Genomic DNA, 22,192 nt, shown 5'->3' on the forward strand with positions numbered 1-22,192 from the left:
AAAAAGAAATAGACTCTGGAAAGAGGTACAGAAAAGGATCAAACTAAAATCCCAGATCATAATGCTTGCAAACTTGGAGGATTTTTACAATCCATTCCCCAGACAGAAAACCTGAAAGTAGCTTGCAACCTTAAGGTGAACAAAGAAAATAAAAGCCAGATCTGAAATTCATAAATAAACATGAGTAAACTAGACAGACTTTTCACTGCTTACCTGGACCAAATCAAACCTTTATAACTTGTAAATACTGACAAGTGTCAATTCAGATATTATTAGAGGATTCCCTAAATATAAAAGACAGGTTGGTCTGCAGTTAAATCTTTTCTCGTTTGCTTTTCCAATGCTGAAAGTAATTGAAAACAGAAGATACGCTTCTTGATGTAGCCTAACTTTTTAGGAACAGAAAGTATAAATGTTAGTTATATAGCTGACACTGCACTTCAAGTTTGCATTCGACTGCACCTATATACCCTCACACAAAGCCAGGTAAAAAACAAAAGCATGAACGCTTACAGTCACATAAAATACATGTGCAATATACCCTAGAGCACCTATTAAGTGATACCATTTGCAAGATACCCCAAATAAAAATCTACATAAAGATGGCAAGATGGCACCAGTCCTTCTCCTGGCCAAGGAGCATTGGAGAAGACACAAACTCATAATATACTTTTTTGAAACAAAATGTTGTCACAAATGACATTAGAAAAACTCTTCCTCAAGCAAAGTGTTGTATAGGGAATATGATTGCACATATGATTGCAAAGTCTGAAGGATGTGCACATACTTCAGAGAGGGCACATATTCAGAACAGATCTGACTTTTTACTATCTTTGCTACTGCTTTAAATCCATATTATTTTGGTATTTACATTAAATGGAGACAGAAATATCTTTAGAGATGACTAAGCAGTTTCTTGATTTCTATTAAGTACCAAAAAGCAGTCCTGCCAATTTATTAATATTTAAGTTTCTACAACTTAATATGAACTTGGTTCCAAGAGCTACATAGGTCTCCTTAAAGTATGTGTAGCAAGAAGTCAACACTGTGCCAGCTGGCAGATTAAACAAGTCATTAATGTAGGCTCCTACTGAATTTAAAGGATTGTTTTTCATCTTTTCCCTCTCTACTCCTCTATATCCAGATGTATTATTTAGGGAATATTTTCCAGTCCCAGTAAGAAAAGTAAAAAGAAATGCCCTTGGCACTTAATGAGTTTTTCCCCCCGATGTGGTCTCCTGCTGCATTTGGAATTTATTCCATTACTGTATGGCTTGCAATGGTCCCAAAATACTTCTGACTATATGAAAAGACAGAGAAAGCATGTTTGGGGTAGGTATGGTTCTTCATTCAAAAGCAGGGAGAGCCTGGGGTGATTGATCTTAGCAGATGATTTCATTCAGACCACCGTTATCCTGGCATGTCACCCCACAACCCTGCAGCCCCTTGTGCAAGAGACGAGCACTTGTTACCTGCACGTTCTAACTGGGAAAAATGGAGCACAACAGGATTTAAGGACAAGGCCAACACCGGCCTGGAGCAGGTTAGCGGAGAAACTCATTTCTCTGTAGCCCCTGCAGGACTGCAGTGGTGAGGAAAATAAACTATGGTAAAACCCCTGTGCCTTCACAGAACAGAGGCCTTCAGCATATCATTTTTCCTTCAAAGGTTCAACTGCTTACTTGAACTTCATGACCTAGCAGCATGCAAAGGAAGAACGAGTCTAGAATAAACTCTGGTATTAAACCAGCCCTGGTGTCATCTATAACAGTATAACAGTTATAGAATGGTATTTCAGATTAAAATGCCCCCTATAATAGTTTTCCAGATAAAACCTCCAAAAGGTCAGAGCTGTACCTGCTCCCTGTGGCCATTTCAGACTGACTGGAACTACTGCCAGCTGAAGGAGCAGCACTGGCTTTTGAAATGCCTGGAAAATAATTTTATAAAAATTGAAATAGAAAAAAAAAAAAAAAAAACAACACCTAAGCCTCCCTCAGTATTTCAGTTCCTGGGTAGTAAAGTGAGTTCAGTCCCATAAACTTGCTACTGAACTAGAAAACAAAAAGGCCTTAAAACCAAGTGTAGGCACACAGCCAGGGGCTCTGGAGCTCAACTGTGACTCGGAGCATCTCCTTCCCCAGGAGTGAGAAGCCTCTCCAGGCTCACGCTCAGGCCTTGGCTGGTCCCACAGGGCTAGCAGACCCCTTACTCCCAGGCAGACCCAGCAACCATCTTGGCTCATGCAACAACTTCAGAATTTGGCTCAAACAGAGTTTGATTTGCCAAAATTGTTCTGGGGGTCACAAACACTCCCTGCCCCCTTCTTTAGGGGCACTTTAATTCTTAATTGTATAAAGCTAAAGTGTAAAAACTGTATTTTTGCATGTATTCTTTGTTTCTAATACTTGGTATCCGTAAGGGGACTCCCTTGCTTGGCTAGCAGTCGGGATTCATTAGACATTTTATGATGATTCTTTCTGGTGTGCAGATATATGATGAATCTCAGATGTTTAAATAGCATATAACAGTGCTCCATTGACCTTGCTGAGTACAGTTGGAGGGAAAGAAAGGTAATTTTCCTCAAAGAAATGTTAAAAATGTGTCTCCACTATAGCACAGATGCAGAGGATAAAGAAACTCCAGAGGGATTAAAATATTTTAGATTAATTTGGAAGAAGGCCACATTGTGTAAAGCCTGGTTAGTTTGGGCCTTTCCAATTCCACGCCATATAAACAAACCCATTTAAACTGCATTTGTTAGAAAGAATGTTTTTAAAAAAAAAATTCCCCCAAAGTAGTTGTAACTCAAATGACCTCCAGTTCTGTATTCTCTTCTTACTGCCTAAAGAACAAACATATGTACAATATATTCTACCCAGAGCTTGGGCAGTTGCTGCATGATTCATACTGCTTGCAAATTAAGTCATTTAAGTAAAGGGATTCTGGCTCCCTCCAGCAAGGTTTTAAAACTGAAGCAAGATTAGATCTGGTTGGTTTTGGAGCTGGCTTCCGTACTTTGAACAAGACCACTGCTTCTAGACCTTTGCTTTGGGCTGTGTGGAAGGAAGTAAAAGAACAAAGGAAATTGAAAGGAAGGGACGGAAAGAAAGAAAAGGGGGAAAAGAAAAGAACCCGTATCATCAACAAAACTATATAAGGACTCATCTAATGTTCAGTGTGCCACTGCCTGGCAGAACCAAGTCTGTAATGTTTACTCACTTTCAAGGTCAAATTTCCCTTCTTTTACTCATACAGAATAGAGTTTTTGCCTGCAGAGTCTTCCAAAGAGACAAGTCATAGAGTGTGGTACTAAGTAACCATAAAAAGTAAACAGTCGCTGACCCTTATGAATTAATCAAGTTGAGAGACAGAAGAATATAAGGGTAGCAGTGAGCCAGCCAGAGGGGTAACAACATGAAACACACAGTGAGTCATTTTGCATTTTGCATTTTACAAAACAGTGGGCATTTAAAGTAAAGGGACTTTCCTTATCATAAACCATAAATCCCAGAGCAACTCAACACGAGGAATACCCTCCTGTCTGCCACATGGATGAAGATTGTCCTCCAGCAGTCCTAGGCCTCCTTGAAATGGCACCCAATTATTTGACCGTAACTCAAGTCACTGGCACAAATTCCTCTCCCCTCAGAGGAGGTGAGGCAGCTGGACCAGCTGAGGACAATATATTGGCTGCTCTCTCCCAAGTACCCAAAGGAGCCAACATCATTTCACCACTGAACGTAACCATCTTGGAGAAGAATATGGCAACTTAATTGAAGTTCAGAACAAAGCAACTCAACAGTTTAAAACACAAAATGAGGAAAAATGTCATTTTCATTACAAGTAACGTACTTTCAGAGAATGAAAAGATTAATTTAAATTCTGGGATTTGAGGGCTAGCATCCCTTCTCTTATTGAATTTATTACGAGATGTTCTGAACACGATATTGCAAGAGGCTATGATGGTTCTGACGTTATGGCTGTAAAATTCAACTGTGATGATGGCTTCTGCAGCTATCACACATTTGAGAGCATACCATTTGCTTGCTACAATGCTACCAGTTTAAGTTTCCCACATGATCTTTTTCCTTTTGATGGTTACTGTGCATTAGTGATAAACACATTCTGCAGCATCTCCTGCACATTTTTACTTTAATTGCATCTGTAACCAGCCCTGTGCTCCCATATTCAGCCTGGTTGCATGAATGGAAGGGATACATTAAGCTCTCTTTGGAGATACTCCAGGTTTGCAGGGATATAACCATAACCAGATAGCTGGCCAAGAGGATTTTTACATCATCAAAAAATCAATTCAGAATGTAGAACTTCTTGCGGTTGGGTTTTGTTCTTCGAATGTCATGTAGGGACCTTTGTTTGTTGACATACCACTCTATACATTCATGAAAACAAGATGTTCTCTAGTCACTTAAACTATCACGGTAAAACATTTTAAATAAATACTTCACATAATTTCAGAAACAGATGCTAGGTAATAAAATTGCATGTTTGCAACAGAAATGTAAAAGACCTGTTTATCAGCGCTTGGAATTTTCTATTTTGTGCTTCACATTATCACCAGCAATGCATGAAAAACACAACAGCTATTACATCTTAAACTTCCCCTTTGAAATATATTTATTTTTTAAATTTACTCCAAGAAGTTTATCAGTAGTAGTTAGTATTTTCCAACACTTTTAACTCTGGCCTTTCACTCATATGCCTGCTACAATTCTATGTCCACATATTTTTTTATTTTCTGCATCTTCATTAAGATTTGGGTTTGTCTGCTCTGCCATCTCACACAGTAGGTTATACAGAGGCTTCTCTACTCCATGTAGAAAGATATGCAGGACTCGTGCGGTAATTTCTGACACGGCCAAAATATCATCAAGTTGTTCTAACTGCCACCTGTCTGAAATTAAAATTATGCTCTGCAGAGAAGTTTCCCACTTTCATCTTAGCAGTGGCATCCTTCCTTTGTGGAGTACCACTTACAATCTGGAAGCGATGCCCTTCACACTGCTCATAGTTCTAAAGCTACTGCATGGCCCCTTAAAAAAAAAAAAAAAAACAAACAGGTCTGAAAAGTACCTGTTTTGACATGCTTTCTTTTTCAGTTTAGCATCAACATTGATAACCATTCATCTAAGAAAGTTTATTAAATACTCAGCCTGAATTTTGCTTCTCTTAGTAGTTCTAGCCTAAATGTTGTTCCTCATAGTACTCCTAGTTAAACGCTAGTATACTAATAACGTAACTCCATTCTTAATAGTGCTCCTTTCCTGATTGATTCAAATGGAGTACGTCTGTTACCTGTAGTAATAAATTCTGAAATCTTACTGGCTCTTAGTCAAGTGCCAGACGTAAGATTAATTTGATTGCTTAATAAATCACATTGTTTCAGTTTAGTTACATGCTACAGCCAACCTGTTGCCTGAGGTGGTCAGGGGATATGTTAAGATCATACAGATACACAGCGGGGACGCAGATGTACAGTGATGTGAAGTCACCCAAACAGCTTTGCTCAGAGCCACTTCAGTTTATGAGTAGGCTTTATGAGCTCTGGAAACAAAGGAACCCTCCCAGCTGCTTCCACACAAAGCTCCTCAGGTGCGTCAGCTCTGCGTTTCCATCCCCACAGCCCCTGGCACCCCCCTCGCCCAGGCGCTGGACATGGCGGGGAAGCTGCGCACAGCCACCTAGCACCAGAAATGAGTCAAGACCCAAGACGTGACTGCAGAGAGCTGGCTCGGGCATCCCCGCATCTGTGTCAGGACTAATCCGCTGCCTCAAGAAACTATACTCAGTTAATGTTGATTGTTAGTTTAAGACTCTGTAGACTTAGTTTGTATGGGAAAAAAAAAAACAAAAAACCAACAAACTACAACTGAAAATTCTGGTAAGCAAAAATAACTGGAGGGAATTGATTAATTAAAATAATTAATGAAATTAAATTTTATTTTTAAATGTGTGATTTCTTTTTTGCAGGCTTTTTTCTGGTTTCGCTCTTCAGTATTTTCTTTGTACTTGTAAGGAAAATACCACTTAGATTACTCTCAGTTTTAACACGAGGTAAAAACATGACAGAGATTTGTCTTTCAGTGATAAAACTAGTGAAAATAGAACACTTATGATAACCCTGTCTTTGAAAAACATCAGTAAAAAGCCCTCCGAGCTCCACGAACATGTTGCAGACTGCACATGTCACATAACTAAGGACTATGATTTTTTGCCTGAGGCTCCCACATTTAACAAAGGGAAACACAGCTTTCAACAAAAGATGCTATTCTAGTTATGTGCCCTTTTACCCTGTCAGAGAAACAGCTGGTATCATAAAGTCACAGCTAATTTGTATCATGTCTGCACTAACAGTCAGATTCAGTTTGTATCAAACTTTCAAAGTTGGACTTAATACCAGTTGATGGATGACAGCTTTTCTTGCCCCCCCCTTCTCAAAACATATTTAAACATTGCCTCCCACATAAAGAAACCACCCCATATTCAAACTACAAATGGAATCTTTAATATGTTTCACATAACCAGAATATATGAAAATGTTTAAAACTAGTAAAAATTACACCAACAGTTCTGAAGTTCTGTGACAAATAAATAGCGCTTTAAGACAGACATGTGGGTTACCAAGTGTAATGGAAAAGAATTTTCTCTTAGAAAAAAAAAAAAAAAAACACAACACAACTCACTTGCCTCAGGTAAATCTCTTGCAGTTTGGGGTATCTGTTCTCCTAAAAAAATTTCAGTCTGCCTGCAGAGACTTTAAGGGTTTTTTCAAGGTCAGCACTCAACAATTTAGGAAAGGCCAATTTCACTTCGTTTTTTTAGGGACCTGTTTCTCATTTATGCTATTAAATGTCATCTACTCTCATTTTAAGATCCCTGAAGCAGAATGCCTGAACTGTGTAAAGAGACTTTAGCGAAAGTGAGAGTCAGGCCAAAGACTTAACAGCTCCAAACCTGCAGTGCTCATGTGAGAAAGAGCTGCAAAGATCAGGCTCTTCTTGGAAAACAGGCAAGGGGGAACTTCCAGAGATTGGGAGTTCAAGCTCAGTTCAGATAAATGTCTAACAGTGCTGGTGCGCTTCTGAGGCTACCCTCCACGGCACCTGAGTCTACGGCACCTGAGTCTACAACATTAGCTGGAGACAAGATATTCTTTTGAGATTTCAGCTACTTCCCGCTTCTGGATAATCTAGAAGTATTTGACCGAGGCTTTTTCATCCCATGATCCGAAAGCATCGCTGAAATATATGCAAGGAAAATCTCACAACATCCTGGGAAGTAGGGATTCTTATTTTTTTTTTTTATTTTTTAATCCTGCACAGTATAATGACTATCAGGGTTCTGAACAATTGGCCCCGTGTATCGGAAAGAGATTGGTCTGCTCTGTAAACTTACGTACTCCAAGTGAACGAGGTCCCTGGGAAGTTCAAAGCAGCAGTATCAGTAATGCAGTTTTTAAATGACAGGAGAGCTTATTGCGACGCAGCTGAGAAAGAGCAGTTGTCAATGAAGACTGAGGAATCCCAGCTCCCAGCCTATCTTTCCCTGAGTGCACGCATTTCCTGCCTTAGAAGGTTAATATTGCGCAGAAGACAGTAAGATACAGCTTCTGCTGTGCCTAAGCTGTGCTTGGCACTGCTTTCTGAAGGACTCCTTGCCAGCAACCAGAGCCAAAGCGCAGCACGCTCCTGCCACATCCTCTCCAGCGAGCTATATCTGCTCTCTACCTACTGGGAAGATGCAGATAATCAATTCCACTCCCTTCACTCCGAGCGCAGCAGTGGCTCTGCCCCTACTACGATCCTTGTGCTTATTCAGATATATATTTTTTTTAAATGTTCTTAAACCTCTGTCTGGCAAGGCATGGTTTATTAGAAGCAGATTTCTCTTCAGCTACTCAATGTGTCAGTTTTACAATTCCTAGGTGGTGTAATTCCTGGAAAATAAATAATAAAAAAAAAATGTTCTTCATCCAAAATTTTGGATGAGTCACAGCAGGTTTTCTTGTTTTGGTTTACCCTAAGATGAAGCATAACTTTATCTAAATGATGCTCTGGTTTTCTTTGTTTCAGCAGCCCACTAGCTCCAAATTTCTTTCAAGCAATGAGACTTTTCTAGCAAATGATGCCCACCAGTTGGTCTTGGTAGCCACTGCATTTTCACAGGACTGCAAAGTGCATCGGGAAGAATGACACTATTACTTCCTGAGCTTGATCCCCTGGTATTAAACTTGACTCCCAATAGTTGGCTTGAACACCTCTTCAGGAATGCAGCACAACAAAAAAGCCAAGAGGTTCTCATCTATCAGAAAAGAACTTTTACCAAAAAGTGCTCTGGTTGCAAGCAGAGGTCACCTGAAGTCCCAGAAGCTACAGGGAAACTCAGGTAAGACGGGGTGGCTGCACCTCCTCTTCCAAGGAGCAGAGAGGACAGGTGAGAGAAGGAAGACCCTACATTCATCTCAGTATAATTCATCACAATAAAGTCATAGAAAAATAAGTCTTCAGAGACTCTAAGAAGAAATTCTTTACTGTGAGGGTGGTGAGACACTGGAACAGGTTGCCCAGAGAAGTTGTGGATGCCCCATCCCTGGAAGTGTTGAAGGCCTGGCTTTGAGCAGCCTGGTCTAGTGGAAGGTGTCCCTGCCAATAGCAGGGGAGTTGGAACTAGATGATCTTTGATGTTGCTTTTGACGCAAACCATTTTATGATTTTAAGGGTTTCAAAAAGTGACTCTACAGTAATGCTTTCAGTCTTGAATATTAAGAGAAAAGCTGACCAAAACCTTTCTCACACAATGTTTCCTAATGACAAACATCTTGCCTTTTAACAAAATGTACATTTTCAAGAGGAAGATAAAAAACAGTCATCACTATCCAGTGACTTTAAACCTTAACCTTATAGGGTATCGCTTCTTTTTGAAAGTAATTTATATAAGCATGTCTCAGATTGTCTTCCAAAGTCAATCAGGACAAGGGGCAATGGGCACAAGCTAGAACATAGGAAGTTCCGTTCAAATACACGGAAAAACTTCTTTACAGTGAGGGTGACAGAGCACTGGAACAGGCTGCCCAGGGAGGTTGTGGAGTCCCCTTCTCTGGAGATTTTCAAGACCCGCCTGGATGCAGCCCTGAGGGATGTGCTTTAGGCAACCCTGCTCTAGCAGGGGAGTTGGACTAGATGATCTCTAGAGGTCCCTTCCAACTCTGAAGATTCCGTGATTCCGTGAAAGTCAGATTTATCTGTATTCAAGAACTCACAGAAGAGTTACAAGACTGTCATGTTAATACTAAACTATATTACTGCTTTTTATACTCAGATAAAGAGATGTGCCTTATTTCCAGTATTTTATGGAGATAATGCTTGTGTTTTTCCTTTCCAAATGAATGTATTGGTCCACACCATTTGCTTAAATGATTTTCTAAAGGCAACCAATGGCATTTTTCATGGCATTTTCATTCATGTCCCCTAAAGACCACCCTCCTATTCAGCCAGCTTTACAATGTGAATGAGGAGATTAAGTGTGGAAAGCACTATCAGACTTTGCCTTCCTTCCTTTGTGGCAGAATTCTTCCACCACTTTGACAAGTGCCATGCAAACACTATGGAGACTGCAGCACGAGACATACGACATTCACCTTAGGTCCTACACTTAGATGAACGAGTCACTGAAGGACAGATTTTCAGATGCAATTTATGCATCAAAATAAGGCATTAGCACCAGCTCAAAAATACACTGGAGCAGAGATCTCAGTTTTGAGGAACTGATGTGACTTGCTTCAACACCACAGAGTCTGCACGCTCAGACATGTCGACAAGTACAACTCCAGTTGCTGAGCTGTCAGAAAAACTCTGGAGGGCAGTCACTGCTCTCTTTGAATATCCTATCGCTGGCACAGGGGGAGAGCACTTGCATTTCTGATCCCATTTCCTTTTGGACAGTATGGCCTCCCTCTCCTTGCGTCAAATTTTTAAGGTATTTGCGTACCTCATAAATGCATTGCCCAAGGAAGCACATGGGAACTTAAATTCAGTGATCTCACTGAAGAAGTGTGTCATGGGAAATTTTAGAACATTTAGGCAGGTTCTGAATTAGAAAGAAATCCTAATTTTGGAATATCAAAATTTCCTACAAACTGGAAATCCCAGATTGTATCTGGCTTCAGTCCTAAATACTCCCCACACAAAGGCTCGACAGTAATGTGGAACTCCGAAATAGCAACCAGCGCAGAGAACAGCCTGCAACAATTATCAGCCCATTCAGCACTTGCACAAACCTTCTCAGAAGTGTAGGCAAAGTTAAATTTGCTTCCCCAAGGACGATGACAAAACCAGCTAAAATGGGCTCAGACACAGCATTCCTCATGTGGGAGAGAAGGTTGCCAGAGATGAAAGGCAATGCAACCAGTGTTCAGCCTGCCGCCATGTCTCTCTCTCCTCCTCCACACTGCTCTTGCCAAAAAGAGGGGGAATGAAGCAGAGGTACAGAGGAGGGCAAGGCACACAGAGAACATGGTCACTCATCGGTCAGAATAAGCAGCTCGCTGTACCCAGAATTAACTGAAGATGGTGGTATCTAAGGGAGTTGTCTTGACCCTGGTGTAATATTTCTGACCCCATCAGCCTGCTGGCATAGGCACCACTTAAACTTCTAGCCGGTCCTTGGTTTGTCTCCAGTCTGGAATTTCCATACATTGAGGGGCTGAAGTTTATGCGCATTATAAACACTTCCTTTAAATGGTTTGTGAGCACTCACGTGCTCTGGCAGTGAAAGTATGATGTTTGTAAAAAATGTTTAAGTCTTACACATTGCAAATGGTCAGCAAACACGGTTATTTGGACTCTCAGACTCCTCAGAGCCTGCTTGCTCTAAAAAGAGCAGAAGACACATCAGGACAGTAACACCACCAGTGCATGATCTTAAATATGATTTAAGATTCCCAGTGCAAGCAAAAAACTTTCTGAAATCCAGTGGAGAAATAGATATAGCTATTTAAAAAATGGCCATACACCCACAAAAGATTACTGTGAAATTCGAGGATTTTGATTTGAAGATAAAATTCAACATAAATTCCTTTAAATCTGCTATCAGTTCTGAAGAAAGTAATCTCTGCTGACAGTGGTCCCAGAGGAGTAGGAGTCTAGGGTCTGAACTGCAGGGCTGTCCACTGATTTTCAGAGGGATTTGGATCAACCCCAAAAAAGCAAGCAAGTACACTGGCAAAAAAAAAAAAAAAAACAAAAAAAAAAAAACAAAACAACAAAAAACCCACCACCACCACCACCAAAAACCCCTCCAATATAAAAGCCTCAATACAACAACAAAAAAAACCCAATACAGAAAAACCTTCTGAATACCACACGCAAAGAAATCTGAGGTAACTACTTTGATCATACTCACAGGAAGGCAAGCAGAGGAAATATTCTGAGGTTTTCAGTAACAAACCAGCTGCTGCTGAGTTCAGAACGATGACTCCAGAAAATAGAGGTGATCGCTGCAGAGAAATAAAAAATAAAGAACATGGTTTAGCAATGGCATAATTATTGTATACTCTTCATTTTTCTTTGGTAAAGTCTTCTTTAATATCATCCCTACAAAGGGTTTTTAAAGTATGGAATAAAACAGAAAAATTTTGCAAGAGACTGACAAAACCCACTATCAACAGCTCTATAAATTAGCGTTTGAGAAAGCAGACTTTGATTTCCCAAAATCTCTCAGAGTCACTCACTAAAACCTCTTTAAGAAGTGAAGCTGATACAGGCTAAGCTGAACATTCTCTTGTGATTAGTAAGAGACAAAGCAAAGCATCAGACCAGCGGCGAGTTTTCACAACAAAGCAAGGTTTCCAGCCTCCTTCCCTAAGGATCTATACTGAGGCCTGTAGTATTCAACATATTGATAAAAGCACCCTGCAAAAGCAGATAAACAGTGAGAAAAAGTCTGTAGATGATACAAAACTATTCATTACAACAAAATCTGAAGTCAATACAAAGAGCTGGGGAAAGAGTTAGTAGTAATTAATTTCTACGGGCAAATTGAATTCAGTGTTCATAAGAAGAGGTACAGGGGAAACACCCTTGTATCTGTATACACACAGTGGTCAACTCTAAATGAGCCAAAAACACTCAGCAAAGACACCTCAGAGTCTGAGGAAGAGCTCTCTGAAAATATTAGCTGACTAGCCAGCAGTTGTCAAAAGGCAAGTTAAGAATCATTAGGGGAAAATCTAGGTTCTGTCTAGGTCACGCATATAAATATATGTTATATCTATGTTTTCAGTTTTGCATGAATTTCTAGTTACCCTTTCTCAAGAAGAACCCAAGGAAGCAATATGAATAGAGATCAGAGCTACGGCACAGTTCCCATTTTGGAGGCTATCTAGAGTATGACTCTTCTATTTGAAAAGGAGAAATTATTGAGGCAGGATATAAGAAACGTCCTGAATGGTTTTTAAACAGTAAATGTTGTTTATTGTCATACAAGAACTATGATTCAAGAAGGAATAAAAAAAAAAAAAAAAACATTGAGGATAGTTTCATCCACTACGAGATACGATAGTCTGGATATGATCTCTAGGTTAGAAAGTCCCAAAGCAAAGATTACCAGACTCTGGGAGAGAGAGCACATAAAAGCAAGAGCCATTCCACACCCATCTGTTTTCTTTTGCTTTACTGTAAGTGACTGTCTCAGTGCCTCAGTCAGAGATAGGATACTAATACAGATGGACCCTTGCTCTGACTTGGCATGACAACAATTCTATAAATGTCAATTCAGAGAGCAGAACAAATGAGCTGCCACCCTTATACAAGGACAGCACAACAATTTGTGGGAGATCTAGTAGAAACTCATAATGAATATCAGGAAATACAGTAAGAACAAGCTTGGTTGAATTGTTGTTTTTTTTTTCCTAAATACTCACTCTGCATTCAGCTACCACTTGGCAGTATACAGACCCACCAGAGTAAAAATAAAAACTGTAACCTTTTTGCAGAGAGCCTTGCACAGTCCATTCTCTTTAGACCCAAGGACCTTCATACAGAACATCCTGGTGGCAACAGGATCATTTGAAAAATCACAGAAGCCTATTTTCAGTAATTTCAGATCAGAGTGTGGGGTCATTACTTGTATTAATTTCTGATTATTCACTGGAAACTCATGTATGTTTGAGGACTCTTGAGGTAAATGACTATTCAGGAATTTGGAAAATGGGTTTACAGAATGGTCTCTGGGTTTTATAGACACCTGTGATTCATGTTGTTGAAACTGGGCTTGTCAAAGCCAAGATTTTTCTTCATTCCATTAGAAGTTTCAGTATGAGATTCAAAAGAGATCTGAATCACCTTTTGATGCCTAGTGTTACTATGCACATATTTTATAGCAGAAAAAGGCAATATAAGAGGACATCCCCAAATCATCAAGGTCTGAAAAGAGAAACCAAGAATTTCAAAATCATTTTCGTTTCACTGCTTAGTCCAGCTCCGGCAATACACAGAGCTCCAACTCATGAATAGCATGAAAGTCCTTCCACGTCACTGAATTCAATGAAACATGAAAAGCTGACTTTGCCCATTTCTGTTCTTCAGTGTGTCCCACTTGTCTCTCAGCAGGTACAACTTCATGGCATTCAAACCACGCATTATGAAGATCCTGGGTCTAAAAGTATTTTTCTGCTTCATATTGTTTCATCTCTTTCGATCTCTTCAAGAATTGTTTTAAAAATGGAGACAACCCCCAAAAGATTTTCCCTTTTCCACATTCACAAAGCCATCTTCTGCTATTCTAGTATTTGCTCTGTCCTAAAGCAACATTTTTCTGAATTGAGCTCAACGTAATTTGTAATATCAATAAAATGACTGAAATATGCTCTCTCACTATTTGCTATCCAAAAGAATATCTATCACACCACAATTCCATTGTGATCTAACTATGAAGGGCTAAGAACAATTTAACAAACAGGAAATTTCCATACAACTTAAGCATGAAGGAAGTTCAGGTCCAGGTCGAAAGTCAGACTTCATAAATCTAAACCCTCCAATCCAAGAAACATCACTAGGGTTTAGACACATTTGAGGCTGTAATCTTCAGTGGTAAAATTGGCACAATTTTTACTGATTCTTCAGTCCTTCAAATTCCCCTGACCATAAACATTGGGTTCACATTCTGCTTTCATTCACGCAAAGGCATTAACAGGCATTGCAGACCTAGGCACACACCCAGCATTGCACACTCAAGCACACAGTTGAACTCGATTCCCAGTTAACCATAGGTACTGGATTCTCAGCTAACGTAGGTCCGTATCCATTACATGCCACTTTAGTAACACAAATGTTTTTATCAGAAGTTCTTGAACATGCTTTCATCAGAAGTACTTTACGGCTTAAGAAATGAGCAAGTTGTTACTCTCTTGATTACGGAAGCTAGGGAAACCAAAGCACATCTAAAGTCATGCAGAAATTGACCTCTGACATTTAAACTTGGTTTTTTTGAGTAAAAGTATATGTGTGCACACAGACAAAAAAAGTATAGTTTCATTGCCCTCTACTCAGTTAATGAATTTGGTTCCATAATACCAGGTAGCTTTGAATAGGAATAAAGTTATGGAGCCCAGTCACCAAAACTATGTGCTGCAGGTGCTCCATTTTATCCAATAGCTCAACAGCTAGGGCTATGATAGGATTCAGATCTCATCTCTTCCTGCAGGGATTTTAGCCTTCCCAAAGGATACTCTAGCACTAGGATGTTCTTCTACATCCTTTCCTCCCAGAGCTGGTGCTAAGAATATAAAAGGAACTATAACATGTTAGAGAAAAGGTTCAGCTAGCTCTATATCCTGTCTCTGATAATATCAGATGTTTAGGGTAGAACCTGAGAACAGGGAAAACATACAGTGCTGCTTCCCACAAATACTCTTCCAGCCTACAACAGCTTGTGACTTCCAGAATGACTGAGTCAAAGGTGGAATCTGTGTATTTACTGATCTCCATGGCAGCTTTTTTCCATTATTATTTCCAGTAGCTGCCAACACTTAGCAAAATCCCATGACAGAGAGTCCCACAACTTAATTATGTGCTATGTGAAGATGTAGTTCACTTTGGACAAGTAATTAAACCTTCAGACTGACACTAGGACTCAACTATGCCACTTCCCAGCTGAAGGCTCCCTCACCTAACGCTCTGTTAGGTGTGGTACGCACATAGGAAGTATTCCTCATTGCATCACATATAATGGAGCAATCCCAAATTACCCAACAGCAAGGTGGTTAAGAAGCTGTTTTGGAAATAGCACACCTGGGTTTCAGTCCCAATTACATATTTAACCATTTAGGAAAGTGAAATAACATCAGTACAAGAGAGTGGGAGCACTATACAGAATTAGTTGGAGAGTGCGCTTTACAGTTCTTTTGGACAAAGGAGGTAACACAGTCTGTTTCCTGGGTTCTGAGTTATTAATCTATTTGGTAAAAGAAGGATTCCTCCTCCAATCTTTAAAAATAGCAAATCATTTCACAGATCACAGAACAGTTCAGGTCGGAAGCCGCCTTTAGAGATCATCTAGTCCCACTCCCTGCTTAAAGCAGGCTGCCCAGGATCATGTCCATTTGGGGTTTGAATATCTCCAAGGATGGAGACTCCACAGCCTCCCTGAGAAATCTGCTCCAGTATTGATCACTTACAGTAATAAAGTTTTTCCCTATGTTTAAATGGAATTTTCTGTATTTCAATTTTTGTCCCTTCCTTTGTGTCCTTTCACTGGGTACCACTGAGAAGAGTCTAGCTCTGTCTTTTTTGTCATCATCCCTCCCCCCTCCCATAGTTAAGCGTATGACAGCCATAGAGTGGCTGTTAAACTTGAGTCTCATTCCAATTACAGCTAGGAATTTTTATCCATAGATTTCGGTATTGTGTCTTGCGCAAATTATTTTTTTTTCCCCTCAAGTTGTGAAAGTGAGAGCAGGAAACCACCTTTTTAAAAAAATGGTCTAGGTGAAGCATTTCTTTGTTTACGCATTTCGCCTAGACCTCCTTTTCATTTTTATGTCAGGATTGTCGTGTAATTTATTTGCTTATGAAGACATTACAGAGGGAGCACTTAAATAAATCTTTTCAACTTTTCCTCAGATGTGCTATGTGCTCAAAGAAGGCTTTTCATTACAGTGTTTAGCAAACAAGTGGTGCCAACAGAAGAGGGGAACAGGAAGCCTCGAACTCATCCATTACTATTTAAAAAGGTACCCGAGGAATTTGTTTTCTAGGATGACCTAAACAGGGGAGGCGTGTTGTCTCCTGTGAACTGCCTGCCTAACCACTTACAAGCAGCTTATCAGTACAAAACATCGGCATTCAAAGTAAATAAAAACACCTATTAACTCTCATGCAGCAATACACTTAAGTTAGAGTTTAATTTAAAAACTAGAGTCAAAGCCAGATGACTTCAGTCTAAGCACACACGTGCTTATGTTCTCTGGTGAACATTTTCCTGACGGTTTGCTGTACCTGAGCTCTACTTCACAGAGGGCTGCAGCCATCTCCTAGTTATCAATTTTTCTGTCAGTGTTAGGGCTGTCAGTGTTAGGACTGCAGTAGTGCCACCAAGCCCCAGCTTTCTGAGTGCTACATAAACAGCAGGTCAAAGAGGTACTTCTTACTCCCAAAGCATTTATGATCCAGGTACAAGAGGGATGAAGTACACATTAGAAATTTGTGATCTAATAGCTACTCTCAATTACCTTAAATAATATTACGTTATATGTGTTAATATATTATTAAAGAAAGGGTTTAGAGTTCAAGTGCCATTTTAATCTCAGCTGAAGAGTGACCATTAAGACACAGCCCACAGATCTTCAAGGAAATACTTTAACCTTTCAAACATGTAGCTACATGTATATACCGTTGTTAGTTTTCAAATGTTAGGAAGCACTCAGACCATTATAGCTTCATCTTTCTGCCTGATCTGAAGAGGATTTCAGTGATGCAGAAAAGTACCAATAAGGACAGATTCATAGTCAGAATGTGAGCTGCAGGAAGAAGTTTCCCACCTCATCATATTTTCTGGTTGAACCACACAGACTGCATTACATACAGGACTGATAGTCCTGATTGTCCAGATGTGTTACCTCCAGATCTGGAGGTAAACAGTCAGGGAGAAGAAAATCAGCAGTGCCTCTTCCAGCCCAGCTGTAGAATATAGTGGAGATCTGAAGACCAGGGAAGAAAGAAAACCTTCTTCGACAACCATTCACCCTTTGCACTTCAAATTCTTGGGCTCCCACTCGACCTCACTTTGAATCCACCCCCAATGCCATGGGCGCAGCAGGACACAGAATGGTTCTCCAGAGCAGGAGTCGGGGGCACCCTGAGCACACCCCATCCCATGCACTAAGCCGATCAACAAACGTTCTTAATTGCAAATTTGAATCGGAGCTTGTAATCATGATTTATCTCTAAAATAATGCCAGACAGCCATACACATTAGGGGAGAACGTCTGTGAAGGAGAAAGATCTGTATCTTCCCTTCATCCAAGCTGCTAATATCCTGTTAAACAACACCTCATCTGACCTACAAAGTTTCAGAAAATGACATATTTCTTCTCCACCATCTGAAAATGCCAGTTATCCTTACACTGACCTCAGCAGTAGAGCACCCTAATACTTTGCAGAACAGCCATTCCTCTCACGTACAACGATACTCTCTCAATAGAAGTGAGCATCTTTTGGATACAACGACTGCCCTACATACAGGCTTTCATTCTGCACATCTGGGCATGAGACAGGAAAGAAAGAGAACTGCTTCCTGAGGTTAAACACAACTAAAAGAGGACTAGATTCAGCTCATACCAAGTGGAAGTAGATTGCAAGATCTTTGCGTGGTTATTCTAGAAAGTAGAGGCTAACAAATAAGCAAAATATGTGTGCATCTGAGCAGATGTGGGCTGGAACATCATCCTTGGCCATGCAAATATAGCACTTGCTTCCTTCTTTGGCCACATTCATGCTACTAAGCACAAACCATTTGCTAACCACACAGCTGTGGCATTCACATTAGCAGAAAACCAGACTCCTCATCTCTTCCTGCTTTGATCAGCAGTTACTGCCCACAGGAATAAACAGAGGGTTGTGTTCTTCACTTGCTCCACACAGGGTCTGCTGTTCTCACATGGACATCAGTAGCAGCAAGAACAGGCCAAGCCTGTTCCAGAAAAGCCATTTGTCCTCATGTAAACCTATCTCCCCAGTAGAGCATGACACGCACAGCAAGGAAAATACAATTCGAGGAGGGTTTTCCCCTTTCAAATTGTGATTTGGAAAAACAAACATTTTAAAATTTAATAACCAAAGCTTGCCGTGTCCCTTTTTGATGATCTGGAGATTGAACATAAGCTCCCCTGCATCACCGGCAGTGGATACAGACACGCCTGCTACAGAAAATGCTACTGAGGGAACCATTTACTGCTAATAAGAAGTCCCAAATTCTTCGCAAATTCATTGTCCCCCTCAGAAAAGGGCTACCAGAAAGCTTAGAGCTCTAATCCAAATTATTAATAATCCATAAAGAATACTGTGTAATAATTCAGAAGATAGTCACTTGCAACAAATAGCAAATGGAAACTGGCTGCTTTAAACATATTTTGACAGCTGCTAGCATCATTCAACGCAACAAATGAAAGAATTTGCTCAAAACAAGCAGAGTAGGGCAGCTAAAATAAGTCTGTAATAACAAAAAGGTCTCTTGTGAAAGCTCTGATTTTCTCCTCTCCTGTGTCTTCTTCAGTTTTTGAACGTAAACACACTGCTGTGATGGGTGTCAGGAGAGAGAGAGCCACAGGGAAAACTTTGGGAGCTGGATCCTTTTCAAGGAAGTTTAATTAATGGTGTTTCTGAGAAGAATTTTGATTGACAGGATTAGTGCCAGCACTAAAAGTTACTATTTGTGGATCCTGGAGCTCACAGCTCCCATAAAAATAAAGCAGTTTAGAAAAGAGTTTTGTACAAATGAAGGCATTCCCTCAGCGGGGAAGGTTCATGTGAACCTCTTCTGTGGCTTCCCTTCACATGGGGTGTTCCGTGGAGATGAGATAGCAGAAAGTCCCTGGAGAACACCCTCCCCTGGGTGCAGAATGTTTGATTCAAGTTTTCTAGGTTAGTCCTTGGGGAAGGTTTCTATAATGGGACAAAATGAAACTCTAAGAATGAATGTTCCTAAACTTTGTGGAGGCGAACATTTGGTTCCACTTCCTTTGCTTTGGGACTTATTTCAGGTTTGTACAGAATACCTTTTTCTTTTAGGTTTCCAATTCGTACCTCCTTCCTACTAAGATAATCTTCTAGTATTCTCCTAGCAACACTCAGCCCAAAATACAATTTCACTGCTCTAATCTCTTATAATATAATCATTGGGACAAACAATTAAACTGACCACAAGCATTGCATTTTATTTGATTATTGTCAAATCTTTAAGTACTAGCCCAAGTAAATCATCTTTTCGAAGGGGTAAAGCATTACACATCAAAAAAAGAAATGAGAAATAAGCCAGTGCTGCTCCATTGCAAAAACAACACAGCATCCCAGTCCACACAGGAAGCACCCACCAGTTTGCTGAACAACCTCCCAGAAACTGTGACATGGAAGAAGAAAAGAAGAAAAAAGGTGATACTCCATCACTCTCAATCACCTTCCTCAGATAGGATAACAAAGTAATTCAGAAACTGCAATTTCTTCACAGCAATTTTCAGGCACCTCATTTGCATCATATCTTCACGTTCTTGCCCCATATTTTCCCTGCTCTTCTCCTGCATTCGTATCCATTGTGCCTCCCCCACTGTACCGTTCTCCAGCTTCTTTGTTTCTTGCTCCTGCTCATATTCTTTCTACACCAGACTTTAACCAATTTCTTGCCTCTGATCCTGTTGCCCTGCTTCCTCCTACATATTGCTAGCCTCCTGATATCTGCTACCTCTCAGTTTCTTTTCCTGATCCCATAGTTTATCATGACAGCAAACTTTACCACCTATGAAAAGTTAACATGGCAAGCACCTTTTCCTGAGTAACATATGTATTCAGTCCCACCATGGTCATTTTGGATTAGGGAAAACACTTGCAAATACTACGAGGCATAAATCAGAAATTAATGAGAAGTCTTGAATCATTTCTTAAGAGATTTATTCTTGCCTTTCTGGCTTCTAACCAAGGCAAGACGAGCAGAGCTCATCTTGGACACGGAGGACAAACGTCATAGTACACCAGAATGCTGCCACTTATTCCAGAATAACCAGTGCAAATAACTGTTTTCTAAAGTGGCTATGTTATATATGGAAAGCTTGCAAAACAAGCATCACAAAGACTGTCCCCACTAGTAGCATTACTGGTGATTAATACATGTAGTTATATCTTCTTCCATGGTCTGGTTCCAGTAACCCAACAAACCACTACTTTTATTCTAGCTCCTACGTTTCTGTCTGGGAATAGCTGTAGCTTTGATGCTGTCAGCTCCCACTGCTGCTGGCAATGTTTAGTATGGATGACTGGTATGTGAACCTTTAAGGCTACAACATTACTATCTCAACTTTAATTAGCTGCCTGCAGAAAGTACCAGATACTCCTGGATACTCAAGAGCCTCTAAATATCCACACAGAAACCTAAATTTTAGTCCACTCAGGAAACCAGATTGATTGTTACAGATGGACACCATCTTCTCCACGATATAAGTAATCAGCTCTGTCATGACATGTTGAGAAATGGATCATCACCCTGACTTCTTCCTGTTCTGCCCCGCAGATGGAGGAAATGAAGTTGCTGGAGAAGGCATGGCAAGCACGTCTATTTTCTAACTTTTCACCTAATGTGCAAACACAAAAACTGGCAGTTCGCAATTGATCATCTACAGAAAAACCACCAAGGCTGCTTGTCAACCTTCAAACACTACCTGTGTGCTCAGCGATACCTGAGCTTTGCCAAACCCACTCCATTTATTTTAATGAACTACAACTCATAAATTCAATATGCAGTTTAAATCTTTCCTCGTTTGGCAGCCATATAAACAGCAAGGAATGTGCACATAAAAAAAAAAAGTTATCCTGGTCACACCTATTACTTTTCCAAAAGGAAGGGCATGCTCAGGTACTGTAGATGAGAATCTAGATGACTGAGCCCCAGCTACTTGTTTAGACTGTTAGCCTTGCTTTCAATGGTAGGAAATATTACATAAAATCCATGTAACACATACAAGCTAAGTGCAAATGATGAAAGAAATCAGCAAGGGAAAAGAGGCCAGAGAGCTGTTGTGATGGAAGAATAGCAGCTGGGAAAACTGAAGTCAACCCAGCTATGTTATTTTTTAATTAAAAATAAACATGGGCTTTGTTGCCAAGGGATTGGTTAGCATTCCGTTTAAAAAGAAGAAAAAAAAAAAAAAAAAGGAATTTTACTTCATTCTCACTCTCCTCCTCTGCCCCCTTCTTCCCCCCCCAAAAAAATGTGTTTATAGATTTTGCAGAAAAAACAGTCATAAAATTCAGGTCAGTATGCAGCACCACACAGAACCACCTATTTTTAAGGCATTCTCTCTCATGTAAGTTCCTCCTTTATTAAAAATAGTCCGAGACTATCATTTTAATTTTGTTAATTATATCATCTTCCCTGCTGACCTCCTTGCTAGCTATACAAGTATATATGACTGCACTGCCCAAGACTGCATGTGTGTAAGTGATAAAGGCCCTCCCTGGACAGCCCCCGTAATGAAGGTTTCAGCAGACCAACATTAATCCTTTCAAGTTCAGTCTTGCTTCTCTTCAATCAAATATTAAAGCAGCTTTTATTCATGCCCGGAGAGGGGTTTGTCCTATTTTTAATGGGATTTGCTTGTGTCCAAGACCACTAAAGGTCTTACACTCACCGTCCTTGCTTCACAAACAGGAGTGTGAAGTCACTAGCAGAGAAAAGCCAAAGAATCCGAAGACTCAGTTCAGGCTTTTCATACATTCCAAGGACTTAAAGGTTCACTACTTTTAAAAGCTAACTATCTCATTAGCCCCTCTTCCCTGTGTTTTTCATTCATCTATCTTTTACACTTCCTGTGTGCTTTTATCATATCTGACCTCAGAGAGGCTTTCTGCTACCGAGGTCTTAGCCACAAACCAGCCTTATCACAATTATTCCTCCACACTGCTTCCACATC

General features: G+C 40.2%; 1 protein-coding gene across 5 annotated transcripts in view; it reads right to left on the reverse strand.

Moving 5' to 3' along the window:
* CALD1 (caldesmon 1) overlaps window positions 1-22,192 on the reverse strand; it is a 196,998-nt gene that overhangs the window by 105,905 nt on the left and 68,901 nt on the right. For all 5 annotated transcript variants that reach the window (XM_054196427.1, XM_054196435.1, XM_054196463.1 and 2 more), the window contains one exon: window positions 11,422-11,515. The gene's annotated coding sequence lies outside the window, so the exon portion shown is untranslated. The remainder of the gene's footprint in view (window positions 1-11,421; window positions 11,516-22,192) is intronic.

This window comes from Rissa tridactyla, chromosome 1 (genome assembly GCF_028500815.1).
Source record: "Rissa tridactyla isolate bRisTri1 chromosome 1, bRisTri1.patW.cur.20221130, whole genome shotgun sequence".
NCBI classification, from domain to species: Eukaryota; Metazoa; Chordata; class Aves; order Charadriiformes; family Laridae; genus Rissa; species Rissa tridactyla.